This window comes from Tachypleus tridentatus, chromosome 10 (assembly GCF_004210375.1).
Source record: "Tachypleus tridentatus isolate NWPU-2018 chromosome 10, ASM421037v1, whole genome shotgun sequence".
Taxonomy (NCBI): Eukaryota; Metazoa; Arthropoda; class Merostomata; order Xiphosura; family Limulidae; genus Tachypleus; species Tachypleus tridentatus.
Genome location: NC_134834.1, coordinates 56,384,372 through 56,400,091, shown reverse-complemented (window position 1 = coordinate 56,400,091; position 15,720 = coordinate 56,384,372). Strand labels below are relative to the sequence as shown.

At 31.9% G+C, this 15,720-nt stretch overlaps 1 long non-coding RNA gene across 1 annotated transcript; it reads right to left on the bottom strand.

Annotated features, from left to right (window-relative positions):
• Positions 1-6,515: 6,515 nt before the first annotated feature.
• LOC143229345 (uncharacterized) lies at positions 6,516-10,525 on the bottom strand. Its single transcript, XR_013015820.1, has 2 exons — positions 10,154-10,525; positions 6,516-6,894 (listed from the first exon to the last, which is right to left on the bottom strand). It is a non-coding gene; the product is annotated as an uncharacterized LOC143229345 (long non-coding RNA).
• Positions 10,526-15,720: the final 5,195 nt, after the last annotated feature.

Genomic DNA, 15,720 nt, shown 5'->3' with positions numbered 1-15,720 from the left:
CACCAGCTTCACGATTCAGGTACACTAATGGTAGGTTACAGATAGGTCATCATTCCGAGGTTAAAGTAATCAAACATAGATTTTACTATTTCGATTTTGTCAGTACAAGCTTAGTTTCTTCTTTTCATTTTCCATTCTGGTATGTGGTAAGAATAACGAAAACTTCTTTATAAAATATGCTGGTTGTTCTAAAGTATACGTAACCATTTTACCAGTTTTTTTGGGGGGACTGCATTCCTAAGTGTAGTTATTTGTAAACAAAAAATGTATGTCAAAAATAGAAAAAAAAAACCAACAAAATCTTTAATCTTGGTAAGGAATTGTGAGATGTCGATCATGTTTCATCAATCTAGGCATTGTACATTATAATACTAACTTCTATCGTAATTCTTGAGCTATCAACGAAGATTTTGAAATAAATGTGCACCTTTTAGAATCTAAAATTCATGCTTTATTGAAATCACGTCGATTGGTAATATAGTAGGAATAGTTCAATGATATTGTTTAAAATAATATATTTTGGTTGTTCTTTTTATTATTTTTACTTGTGTTTTGCATCTATAGCGGGAATCGATATCCAACTACTTACTACAGTGAATCTATAGATCTTATTTTCGTACTGAGACTTCTAACTGATGTTCAAAGATGGTAAGTTGAACGTGTATTTGTGATTATTTATGTATCAGACTGTTTGTATAATAAACTGTTCTATGATGAAATATAAAATAGGTACATAAACACAGTCTAAAATGATAACTGAAAAATGTTTATACATCAATCTACCAAGTCGTCTAATACTTTAGCATTCATATAAACGTTCACTTAATATTATTATCATCGTTTTATAATAAATATATAGCAAATAAACAGGTTTCAATAACTTCTTTAGTAGTCAACAATTGGTAGGCATAACTTGCTTTTATTATATACTATAATTTGAATTTAAACACTTTTGAAACAATTATTTCATACGGTAACATGAATTTAAAATGTTCTTTTTTAAAACTGTTGTATATTGTAATATGAATTTAAATACCTTTTCTAATAAATTTTAAACATCGTAAAATTAGTTTTTAAACACCGTATTTTCCAACTGTTATGAATGTAAGAAACATTTGATTAAAGTTGTTATTATAAGGTGAACTTAAACATATTTATGGGCTCCCTTTTTTTCACATCCTGCAGGTTATCAATAAAACAATAGAGATGCTTATAAATAAGTATTTTATACAAATTCAGAATATATTTAATTTTGATTATTTGAATAATAACTCGAGCACGTTATTTATTTATCTAATGATTAATCAGATCGTATTTAACCTATACATAAATTTGCTTCACAATTTACCCTAATCTAGAAATACTACTAGAATCCATTTTAACATCTAAGTTCATCTCCAATAAAGCATTTTATATTTGTTAGTTGTAAGAATGTGATTTAAAGCGAGACCTTTTACCGTTTTGTAAGAGGTTAGCCAAAAACTGCTTTATGAAATTAACTGACTTATTAAATAACATTTGTAACATTTCATACATTTTTCGATAAATACATTCTTAATGCTATAAATTTTATATCTAATATCTAACATTCCGGGATGAATAACTTCGTAAGATTGCAGCTTTATCAGTTTGTCTCTGTTCTTATGTGAATTTTCATTAGATACTTTTAGGTTAGAGAAAGCTCAGAGTATTTTATTCTTTACATTGTATAACTATGGTGTTCTACAATCCAAACACCTATAAAATTGCACAAATAATGATGGTCACAAAAGTGTTGTCTATCTGTAAGCTCACAGACTATAATTTGGATGAAATGTTACTTTTTTTCTCTTTTCAGTAAAATACATCATGCACAAACTACTTTTGAGGAGACAAACTGAAGATAACTTCAACAATTTACTTAACGGTTTCTGTTTAAATTTTATTTGTACTGTGTCTTTATATTTGGTTACTAATTCGTTTTGTTTGTTTTTAAACACGTCTGGAATAAAATTTTACAGGTTGTAAAATTAATTCATACGTAATATGAAGCTAATACTATAGTGTATTAAGAGATGTGCAGTATTGTTTGTTATACTGTTCAGCTTCGTTTGCTGTGCCACCTATTCTTAATTTGGAACTGATATACCAGTAAAAACACAAATATTAAACAGAACTCATTGCCAATTATTAATCTAATTTTCTTTGACTGATTAGTAGGATTTGGTTGTCACTTTTGTAACGTACTTGTGGATCGTGATCTCTCTTTTCTCCTGACGGGACACAACTATTGTAGATACAGAGCAACAGAACGGTACGTTAACCATTGTGCCACACCCTGTCTGATTCCTATCAAACCCCAACTAAATTATATTCGTATTAAAACACGATCTTTAAAAACCTTTACATTTTATACTGTGAACTATATTTTATACTTGTATTCTTAATGCTCATTTAATATGAAGAAAAGTAAATACTCACAAAAGTGGAAATACCATAATTATTTTAGGATGTTTTCAGTAACATATATATTTATTTATGTTAGTTTATAAGTCAGTTCATAGAAAAAATGAAGTAAATATAAACAGCACTAATATTTCTTTGAGCTCAGGAAACTTTTAAAAACTACCAAAATTAACTAATTATTTTGGAAATTAAGAAACAAGCGTCTATAACAGAAAAGTAAAAAGCATGTATATTATAATTATATATTAATGCTCTCGAAGTGGTGCAGGAGTGAGCATGAGGCTTATAACGCTACAGATAGGGTTTCAACGTCATATTCATAGATTATCTTAGAAAAACAAGTTAATGTACAAAAGTATAATAATGTTTGTACTTGCATCCACCAACGACACAGTCGTTCATGTTTTATTAATTATGCTTTCATTCCAAAATTAGAGAAAAGCATTTTAATATTTGGATTGTATTGAGAATTGCTGTTAACATTCATAATAACAATTTTCATACGATGATATGATTGACGAGATTGCGTCAAAGAAGTGGTGGAGACAATTACTGAAAGATAACATTTATTTATTTGATTATTATGTACTTTCAAAGTTCCTCTCATCTTTTTTAAAATTGACTTTTTAAACAAGTATATTAGTATGAGTTGTGTTGGTATATTTTTTTAATTTTCCGAAACAGTGCAATAAGTGTTTGTTTATACTGTAGGTAAAGACAGGGTAAAATATTTTTATTAGGACCCCAATTAGACTAGCAAATACTCTTGTCGATGCACATTTTACAGGAAAAGTTATTAATAATGAAATAAGTTATTAATTTGAACGTTTGTAATTCTGCGAAACTCTTGTTTAAAGTTAATTTAGCTAAATAATACCCTAAAATTTATCAGTAATGAGTAAAATCTTGGTTTAAATAGACTATACGACTGGTTAATCTAAATATAATTAGGTATTCTTTAGAATATATATAATACGAGTGAAAATTAGCAAGTAAAAATAAGCTTTAAGGCCACCTGAAAACGAAAGTTTCACCACACTGCATCGAAGTGAAGTGATGATACATTTAAACTGAGAAAGTCATCATGACAGACAATGAATTTCATAATTCTATTTTATACCTTAGTATTGTTTAGTGAAAGGAAAATATTTTTTATCTGTATTGGTTAAATATGCTAAACAGGGAATTGGAATAAGATATGATTATAGAAGATGATGAATCTAATTGACTAAATTTAAATTAAAGATTAGTCAGACTGGAGTAAGCATTTAATGCACCCTAAACAGAATCTTTATTAGGCCAAAGACAAAAAATTAGTTTGCATGACTGTTTTACGATAGACCATCCTTTTGTCTTTTGTTTTCTTCTAGATTTCTGCAGTGCATGCTTAGTGATGGTCAAATAAAGACTACTTTAGTGAGAGATTGCTATATATAGAATAAAACTCTACATTTTTCAGTAGACTGAATTACCACGTAAGAGGTTATTCTCGTTCGTCCAAAATATGTTGGATTTGTATACTTTAGATATAGCATGTGTGACCGGGGAAGAACAATGTCATAACCTTACACAGGCTCGCATGTAGTGACGTTTTTAGAAAGACAAAAAATAATGGAAATTTGAAGTAGGATTAATTGAACGACTTTTCGCGCCACCTACATATTCATAACAAATAATGAAATTGATTATATTAACACCATACAAAAATAAGAAATGGTAAATCCTTTAACAAGAAAATCGGTTAATGACTATCATTTCAGAAATACATAACATTTTATTGTTTAAAGTTGAAAGCAATATAAAATTAAAAACTTCACGTTGCGGTAGAACATGAGCTGTCGTTTCCAGGAAATATCTCGCCTTGAGCATCTAAAACTTTACTTACCTTTCACCTTCATATCTGTGTCTCCTATCACTTACTTTAATAATGTCATGTGAAATCAGTATTCTTCAATGTACTCCTAGATGTCATTGAATGGCATGTTTCCTTCTACTGTGCTATGTAATAGATATTTGGGATTTAAGCATATTAGAATAAGAAATACCTCACTGCTAGTTAAATAAACAGGATCCATAACCGATCTCACGTAACTAAAAAAATATTGAAAATACAAGATAAAACAAATTTCAATTGGTCAAAAGCTCAGCTAGGAATTTAGGATATAAAATACTTTAATTATCCAGATACAGATATTCCTTAATCTAAAATTACGTTTCACACCAGAATAATAAAGATTAACTTTGACAAAGTAACATTTGAAATAATTGCATGTCGAAACGTTGTTTTCTCTTTTTCAATAAAAGTGTTAATACCTATACCAGCCATTCTGAGATACAAACCTCGACATTATTCTAAAATCTAGATGCAAAAGCACGTTCAGTTACAGTGTTTCACCAAAAATTTATTTCTTACTTTCTACTACCTAGTAACACACTCACAGTCTGCCTTTTAACAAAATGTGGACTGTACCTTATACTGTATCAACGACAGCGTTATGAAAATATTTGGTAAAATTTTGCTTATAAATATTTCATTCTTTAAGACTAAAAATATTTCATCATAACCAAATAAACAGTGGGTAAACGAAACTTACATTTCATATGAAATTCAAGCCAAATTCAATAAATTTGATGCTATGTTGATAATTGGACCATCTCATAAATATTTTGATTCAATCCATTTGAAATATTCTATATCACTATTCCTCCCCACATACAACATAAAAATACATTTATTTTGAATATGTGCGAGCTTTTGCTACTCATCCTTCAGTGGAAATGCAATACCTTTTGAATATTTCAATGTTAACATTAAAACATTTTTAGCAGTATTAATGAAAATAGCACCAATCAAGTCTGTAATTAGAGTTGACTTCATTTTATTAAATCTTAACAATTTGATGAAATTCGTTATTTCGATTCACATTTTACAACACTCATAAATAATTTTATATGATGTTCGTACAAACACATACATATATTGTATATCACCATCAAATATTGCTACCACGTGAATAGTTTCAAAGAGGCTATCTCTGACATGAGATGAGGTTGCCTTGATAATCTTCATACTAAGTCGAAAGGCTAAAAATTTGCTTTGTTCTAGATCCACTAAACCCTCAGTTTGTTTTTTTCCTTTCCAGTAATTATAAAATGAATAATTTGCTGCAGAATTTAGCTAAATGTATATATTTCGCCTAGTTGTTGTTATTTTGAATTAAGCACAAAGCTACACAATAGGCTATCTGTGCTCTGCCCACCGCGGGTATCGAAACCCGGTTTTTAGCGTTGTAAGTCCGCAGACATACCGCTGAACCACTGGGGGCTTTTCGCCTAGAATTCTCAGAGTTAGAATTAATTTTGGTACTGTTGATATGATATATATATATATATATCAATATACACTTACAGAAAACAAAATTTTCAAATTGCACATATGAAACATACATACACAATACAGAATGTAGTAAAAGTCAGGTGGTATACTGTATGTAATTATGCCACTCAGTCACATCAGCCTATTCTTCTCTTAAAATGTCACACAACATTTCACCTCAGAAAATCTCTCAGAAACGTGAACTACAAAGGTTACAGTGCCTTTTCAGTTGAATGTTTTTCAAATTCTCGCAAATTATGCAAATTGTTGGCATATTCAAGCTGTATTAAATGATTGAACGGTAGCCATACAAATGCAATTCATCCATTTTTTTAGATTATACTTAATACCACATAAAGCAAGAAACAATGCTTCCTTTCAGCTGAGGTTTCGAGTTTCTAACTGTCATTTATGTAATGATAAATATCAGTGTATTGAGTAGTAAATTTACGGTAAGATAGATTAGTGTCAAAATAATAATAATGTGGTAAATTCCCACTGATGAAAACAGGTTTGAAATTATTTTATACAAAAAAAGAAAACTGTTCAATATTAGAGTTAAAGCTCTCAAACTTATTGTTTTTATGAACATGTAAGCAGCTAGAGCCAAAGGTTTAGTAGTCCAACAAACTGTTACATTAATTTAAAGTTTTATCTTAATGGTTATGTCTTTTTCATTGAACTCCTGTTTTCCTTTACTGATTGCAGAACACTATTTGCTCTAGACCTTCATGTTTAAAACTAATAGAAAGTCATTGAAGGTAGGAGAATGTTGTTGTGGTATGATAATTTTATCTTAGATAGTAAAGTCAATATAACTACCGCGTTTTTTTTGCTTATTTATTGTATGAACAAAATAAAAGTTTATTATTTGTCAACATGTCTAAAGATGATCTAATTTAACTAATCAGGTTTACTTCCATCGTTTAAATTTCAACTAACTTGTTACATTAGAATATTGTTAATTGAAAAATTGAAAAGATATTTCAACAAGGTCGGATGTTGAAGGAGAAGTCATCAAGGACAACAACACCGGAACCATGAGAGATGTCCGTAAAAGCTTCTACAAAGAACTATAACAAAGAAGAGAATATAACATTTCAGTTGTCACGTAGTTTATAAAGAATCATAACTTTCAGAATAAGTTTAAATTGGACAAGTAAACCTACAACTTTCAAAGTATTTCAAGCTGACATTAAAAAGTAAGGTTGTTAAATTAAGTAGGTAGGATTAACAATAATTTTCAAATTACCGCCATGTTTTTAAAACGTTCATTAGTAGAACGACTGAAAGTCTTCTTGGTGAACCTGTACGCAGTTTGCCTCTTTTCTTATAAAGCCAGTATTTCTACATAGTGCACAGGGTCTAGATCACTAGTCTGCTAGTAACCAGAAATCATCTTGACCTTTATACACACTTCTTCTCCCGCGTTCCATAACTAGCTTTTGGAACAGTATTCAGTGTTTATTATGAATTCCTTCAAAAACATTTCATAGCATGGCGTGAACCACTTTTAGAAAGCTATTTTCCCAAATTTTAGTAGAAAAATAGTATAAGCTTTGTTACGCTAATCAAGGTGTATATACACTTTGTCGAGGGTCAACGTGGATTGCCATTTATCTTCAGCTAGGTAGTTCATACAGTTTTACACAGATATACCACAGAAGCAGCCTGTGTGCATGTGACTTGTTTCGCCTTCCTAAAAGGAGATCCACCTTGATTATGTTGTGTGGCACGTAAAATGGCGTTACAGCACTTAACCTTATACTTATGAATTCTCACTTACTACAAAACAAACTTAGTTTATCACGGCTGGGGTACAACTTGTTGCAAGTCTCTTCCTGGATAGTCCATAATGTAAAGTTGGTCCATATTTTTTGCTTTCCAAAGCCATTAAGGACAAATAATATCTACATATTTATAATCTGAGTGTATGAATATTTTTGTGCCGGAAAAGACTGTTAACTACCGTTCTCAAAAGTAATCATTTTTCGATTATCTAACACTATCTAGGAAACCAATCAATCTTAAAATATTGTTATGATATTTGCAAATCTACTGCAACTTGATACCTGCTGTGGCTTTGAAGTGATTTTCTAATTTGCTTATTAATAATTATTTTAATATAACATATAGAACCATCCGTATGAGACAAAAAGTCATCATCAGCACCTGCTTTCACAAGATTTTTTTCGGTTTTGCACCAAATATTACAACTGACTCTTACTGGTAACACATACACAGCTGCAAACCATGGATATTTATCTGTTGATAAAAGTTTGACTCTAATCACCCCGTTTTACGGTGATCAAAAAGTCTATTTCTGATTAATGAGTGATTTGTTTTAGCATCTTATTGAATTTCTTTTCTTTGTATTACGTAGTCATCTATAACTTTTAGTGCTAAAATGTTTTAGTTGATTCATTGTTGAAAGTTTACTGTTGTATTTTATCTTGTTTATTAATTGGCTTCTTTGCATTCAGCTGTATTTTCTTACGTGTATATTTTTCAAAATTACTGAAAGGTTTCTCTATCTTGTCTTTCATATTTTTTTTTATTCTGTTAAATAGCCATTGGTTTTGTATTGGGTATTACTTCCGATCTTTAGGACGCTATTTTTTTTGTAAATTTGACTCTTATTTTGCACTTTAACGGGTTAACATTGTTTTGTAGACGCCTTTCAGTAGTTTAAATAGCACTATTTACGCTACAGTGTATATTATCGTATTTTTGTTGTAACTGTTATTAACGTAACTAGGACTTTTCTTTGAGTTACGGACAATGTATTATCTTATATTGTATTTTACATCGCAATCGTGTTTTGCAGGTTTCATATATCTTTATTATTGTAATGTTTTTTCTTTGCGTGTTTATTGTGTATCGTGTTGTGTGACTGTTCCATCAATCGCAAAATATATTACCGTAGCACAGTCATTTTTAATTCGTTTTGGGGACAAGTTTATATTTTATGGTTGGAATAATGATTGAACATGCATAAACATGGGATGCTTTGTTTAGATGTACCATATTTTATTTTCTTTTATCTTAGAAAAGCTAACTATTAAAGTCATTAATTTTTTTAAAAAATTCAAGTACGAAAACTTTCAGAGTGCTTACAGATATTACTACATAGTCAATCCGCCTTATTTAGTAGTGATTTTCTCATATCATGTGTCACACTTAGATATTTTTAAATGTTCTTCACGGAAAATGTTGGTGAATTTCTGTTTTTGGTTCTCTGGCAATGTTTCCCTGTTTAACTACAGAATTACCTAGATCAAGTGGTCTTTACTTTTACTTGGAACAACCATGACGTGGTATCACATGCATTCTGATAGTGTTGACGTCATCATTTCTGTATATTTTTAATGCCATACTCTTTCAGTTTAGAGAAGGATTTTTTCGTACTATATTCGCAAATATCTAAACTTCTAGAATGATTTTACTTTGTCTTAATTTGTGTTTAGTTTCTATTCTTCAATTCAGTTCAGTCAGGAGTTATGTATATAAGTACTAACCTCATCTGAACGTACCCATTACACCTGTGAATACCATAGAGTTTTATCAAAACAACTGCGGAAATAGAAAACATTTCCTTTTCTTAAATGCATGTGTAGTTGGACAAATTTTCTCCTGCAATGTTTTAAAGAGAAAGAAAAATATTATTAAGTTTGTTTTGAATTTCGCGCAAAGCTACACAAAGGCCATATGCGTTAGCGGTTAGTAACTTAACAGTGAAAGAATAGAGAGGTAATAAGTCATCAACACCCAAAACCCACATTTGGGCTACTCATTTACCAACGAATAGTAGGACTGATATTAAATTACAACGCTCCCCCAACTGAAAGTGCGAGTATATTTGATGAGACGGAGATTCAAACCCGCGACCTTCAGAGTGTGAGTCAAGAGCCCTAACCACATGGCCATGCTGGACCGTAATAAAGTTAATAAAGTTTTTCAGTAGAATACAAAGTCACATAAATGGTCATCTGTGCTCTGCCCACCACGGGTATCGAAACCCGGTTTATAACGTTGTAATACCACAGACTACTGTGCTACTGGGGGGAGTTATTAAGTGTTCTCATTAGTTAAAATAATTGCTTTGGAAAGTTAGGAAGCTTCTGTAATAACAAGTATATTAAAAAAAAAAACACGTTTAGCGGGAAAACGTACACTGTAGAGGTAAATCAAAAATCGTTAGATAAGCAAAGTTGAATGGTTCATTGTATGTAACTGTTCACAGTTGAATGATATCGCTAAAGGTGGTCTTATGTTTCTGTACTTTTACAATTCTTAATATCTTCAGCAAAGTAAAACATAACGATTACTTACTCTAGTTGGCCCCTCCAGGTCGATATCAAGAACTTCATTTTTCCACTTGCCATCAGCCAGTTCTGTGCTCCAAATTCTAGTATTACGCTTCTCCTGCTGGGTGATCACCATGGAATGCGCACCAGAACCTTCCAGGTAATATTTAAACTTGAGACAAGCCCGTTCTTTGCCGTAATTTTGGGCAGTAGGGGCGATGAGCCTAGCAGATTGTCTGTCAGCAAGTTCAGCTGTTACTTCCAAATAAAATCCTATCAATAAACACAATAATTTGGATGATTTTCAATTGCAAATTACGCTGTATCGTTAACAAGCAGCTCTTACACTGCTCTTTTCACTATGAACAGATATTATTTGCTTTATGAAATGTTTGAATTATTGAATGAATAAATCGTATTTTTTATAAAACTGTCATAATACGAAAGAACGAATAATCATGAAAACACAGAAAAACACTAATTTATCAAGATCATAAAGCAATACCATTCAATGTTTTTGTAAAATGTTACTATTGGTGTTTACAATTTGACTGGCATCCCATGTGCTCGTGAGGTAGGCGATACAGTCATAGCAGTCCCTAATTTTGATCTACTCACCAGAGGAAAGATAGTCAGTTGGCAGGACTCACTGTCACAAGAAATGTGTTTAGCTTTGAGCCACATAACAAGACTGTCATTTTGTTAAATTACACATAACTCCTCAATAGTCGGTAGTGCGGACAGTATTTAGCGACACCGTAAGCACTTTGTTAACAAAACTGATTGAAGAACAGGAACCGAATAATACATCGACTCATTCCACACGTAGAATTAATTGAATTAATTAAAATGTGGACACATTTTATTCGCTAGCTTCGCTGCAGATATCATACTAAAAGTAACTATTGATTTATGGATATTCTATTCTAATCAGCCGTCTGGAACATAAACGGCTAAGCTACGTCTATCCCAACACAACACAGTTACATTGAGTGTTTTTCGTGCAGTCTTAATGTTTTTTCACAGAATCATCCTTCTCTAATATTATTTTTGTGTCAATACGGCCATTTCCAATGCAAATGCTACCCCTGTTATTTATTAAGAGAATTCAACAGTTTCGACTGACGGGAAAACAAAAATTCGTGTTTAGCTTCTAATCAGTGGTTGTCGTAGCAAATGGCTAATGTAACTATTTGTTACTTAAATTAGAAAGAAAAATGATCACTCTAATAATCTTACATGTATATATAACAAAGAAATGTCTGTCATGCTCTGTATCCCCTAAATGATTAATCATTGAAAAAAATGTATACATTGAAAATTATTAATATTTCGGAGTAAATTACGGGAAAAATATTTGTTGTTTTTTTCAGTTCCTAAAATTTACATCGATATCAACACTAATCCGTCATTCTTCATATGCGCTAAGCGGTCGATTTAAGAAAAAATACTAATTAATTCAGAAGTCAAACTCAGTTTGAGTGTGAAATGTGAAACGTATTTGGAATCCGCATAAATGTTTTTCTACTTTTAGAAACTGCAAACCATGTGTATTAATATTTAGTTGTATGCCACTCTGGTAACTTTGAACATTTTTTTAAATCGCCTAAATATGCAAAAGAGCTGACATCGTTAGAGAAATTTTCTTTTTGCTATATGTATCGGAAACTAAGCATCAAAATTAATCAAATTAGGAGTATAAGCCCATGCTTTAAGGATAAGGGACCAAAACTAACCCACACAGAACATTATACAATAGATATTCTTGATATTTCACTGCTATGGTTAATGATATTGGAGAAAGTTATTCTAAAAAGCAGTTTGAATATAAGAATTAAATAGAATATCCATTTCCTTTGAGACGTATATATAAGACCAACTTACAACACACTGTTACTACCACTAATAGTAATAACAATATGACCACGTAAAAATGCAAATTTATAGTAGTCTCAGCACAGGTATGTACGTGAGGAACGAAAGTATCACGTGTTATTCACGTTCTGTTCCAGCCCACTTAATCAGTCCTTCATACTGTTAAAAATGATGCATCTTCCTCTTGTCAATAAGGAAACAAGACCATCAAACATCTGAGTAGAGAAGTAATGAAAACACGTGTCACTCAAGAAATAATGGTGCGTTGGTATAAAGGACCAAAAAACTAGAAATGCCACTTACAGAAGTGACACGGGCTGTACTTCCACTATATGTGTTGGCACATCAAGCTGTAGAGTTTTGAAGGTCACAAGAGTTGGATTTTCAGTTTCTGAAAGGTATTATTAGTAATTCAGGACAGTCTGTATCTAAATTTAGCTGGATTTGACACATGACTTTGTAGAGAACAAGGTCAATCTGTTCAACCAGCAACGAAGGCAATATAAATTCATGGACGTAGGTCTGGTTGATGTTGACAGTGGTTGGACAGGTATGTACTCACAAGTGATCAACATTTTACCAAGTCACAGTCAGTATAACTTGGATATACCCTGTGCAGTTCACACAGTTCATACCAAAAGCTGGTGGCAAGCATATATCAAAGAGTTTTATCAGTTGTATTGGGAGCTTCATGGCTGAAAGCCGTCTTTCAGACGTGATGAAGTGTGCCATTGGATGAGTTTCCAGTATTGTTTTAGAGAAAGTGTTCCCCATAATGGAAAAGAAGCAAATGTTTGCTTTATAAGATGGCCTGGCATAACAAAGAGGTTAGCGCGTTCGATTCGCAACTTGAGGGCCGTGGATTTTAATCCCCGTCACATCAAGCATGATCTCTCTTTCAACCGAGGGGGCATTGTAATGTTACGGTCAATCCCACTATTCGTTGGTGAAAGAGTAGCCCAAAAAGTTGGCGATGGATGATGATAACAAGTTGCCTTCTCTCTAGTTTTATACTGCTAGATTAGGCAGATAGCCCTCGTGTAGCTTTGCGCGAAATTCAAAACAAAAAACAAATAAAGTTTTATAAGACATTGGTAACCTATTCCTCTTGTCTTCCTATCTTCTTGATCATTGAATGAATGTATTTACAATTCCAATACATTAGAAAACCTTTGTCAAATTCAAACTCATGTTAATGAGGAGGGGGTGTATTGACTAATGACACATTACCAGTAAATATTTATTTGTTTCTGAATTCCGCGAAAAGCCATACAAGGGTTAATTGCTCGTGCATTCTTGAAATGATTGACTAGATCGAAAGCAACTACTAAACATCAACGACTGTCGACTTTTGGACTACACGTACCTCATCGAATATAATGGCAACCGTGCAAAAATAAGCTAAATGTGTCGTTGGTCTTGTAAATACCAACTCAGTGATTATGGCGAAGCGTAATTACAGACGCTGTATGTATTCACCATGCCTACATTTTAAATGTATTTTGCATTAATGTCTGAATGCCACATGTTATATCTCTCCTGTTGTTAAAATATGAGACTGTTTGTACACATTCCTGAAAATATTTCACGTTTTCTCCCCCCTATTTGGAAACACTAATGAAATGCATTGCAGTGAAGGACTGTATCATGCGTTAACTACAGTCATAATTAATATACAAATATGGAAGAATGTGTCTGCGGATCTACAACGCTGTACACAGGATTTCGATATCCGTGGTGAACAGAGCATAGATAAACCATTGCGTAGCTGTGTGTTTTACTAAAAAAAAAAACTTATAGTAAATTTCACGTACGCGATCGCCACTGTAATAGTGGTTTCGTTGCAACGAACCTGGCCCGAAATCGAATATCGGTTAGACGTGCTGAGAGTCACTAGCAGTGCACACATAGAAATCCACCGATATGTCAATAAAGACTACTTGCGTTTGGCTCTGAGATGTTGAAAACTGCATGATTCTATTTCCTTCGTTAGTTAAGTAATAATTTTTAAAATAGGAAAGATAATTTTGGGACAAAATTATAAATACCTCGGTCACACTACATTTCTTTGTATGACAAAGTTGTTTAATTTTCTATTTGAACCTCAGATAACTTTGTTTTATTTTGTTGTACAGAGAAAGCTATTAAAACCGTAGGAAATTTAAAAAGTAAGCTTATGTGAATAAAAACAACTATAACTAAAAAAATTGTGGTATCAAGAGGAGTTAAAAACATTACCTACAGCTGGGCCTAACTCATAATAAACAGCTGCACCAGATCACAACTTCACGTGCTCAACAATGGCATTTCTGTCCTAAAACAATGAATATTTTAATTATTTATATTACTTTACAGAAATACGATTCAATAGTTCCTCCCTTCACAAAACTCTTGTGAATACTTTATCACATCTAATGAACGTGTAAAAACATAAAACGAGTATTCATAATAAATCAAAAATTTTAATTATTAATAATAATGAAGCATGGATTTTTACAATTACGTTTTTTTCCAACAAATAAAGGTTTACGAAATACATCTTATTACAGAAGCCAACATGTTTATAGACTTATATCCAATTGTGTAAAAAAACAACCAAAAAACATTTACACATTTTTTTACAAACACTAATAAATTTATATAATTGATGTTTCTTAATTTATTTTGCAATTTTTTGGTCAACATTATCATGCGATTGTAGTTCAAGTCATTAAATAACTGATTTATTTGTTTGTTTAAGAACAAAGCCATATTGCGCTTTCTGCTGTTGGAAACTGATCCCGGGTTTTAGTTTCGTAAGTTTATAAAGTTATCGCCGTCCCATCAGGTCCTAAACAACTGAAAATACAAACGTACGAGATAAGCCAATTTATTTAAATTCTTTGATGTTGGTTGATTTTTGCGCAAAATTACGCGAGGTCTGTCTGCTATAGTCATCTCTAATTTTAAACGATAGATTAGATTTAAGGCAGTTAGTCAACACCACCCACCGCCAATTCCAATCGAATAATGAGATTTAGCAGTCGCTCTTTCAACTTATGCACAAATTAAAAAGTATTTTTCTTTTGTGTATTGTGGCAAAAGAGGTAGATCAACTGAACAGTTCCCGGTAGGACAGCGGGAAGTCTTCGGATTTACTAAGCTAAAATTACGGGTTCGATTCACCCGATGTGGCTTTGCAATAATAAAACGCACATGAACTTACCCGCCTATGAACAGCATGCTAACCATTGGGAAACATGCAGTTCATAATGTTAAATGAAAATATTTGGAGCTTTTATAATCGCCCCCAGTGTCTCAGCGGTATGTCTGCGGACTTCCAACGCTAAAATCCGTGTTTCGATACCCGTGGTGGGTAGAGCACAGCTAGCCCTTTATGTAGGTTTGTGCTTAATTCAAAAACAACAAAATATTTTTTCAAATCTTTTGTATATAGAGTTTTAATGATAACTGTAATAAAAGGCTTTTTTTTCTTCTATTATTTAATTTCTGAATTACGCTGTGATCACACATTCACCTTTACAAGTGTATCTCTCTACGTAATTTTTTTATAAATTTCTTGTCGAATAATTTATTTGTTACATAAGATTTTATGCACTTTCCTTAACAGGATTCATGTAAGAATGTTCTAGTACAAAACTAGCAATAAGTAAAATAATTATTGGTTTATATTTAGATTTTAGGAGAACTGTTGATATTATTTCACATCATACAATT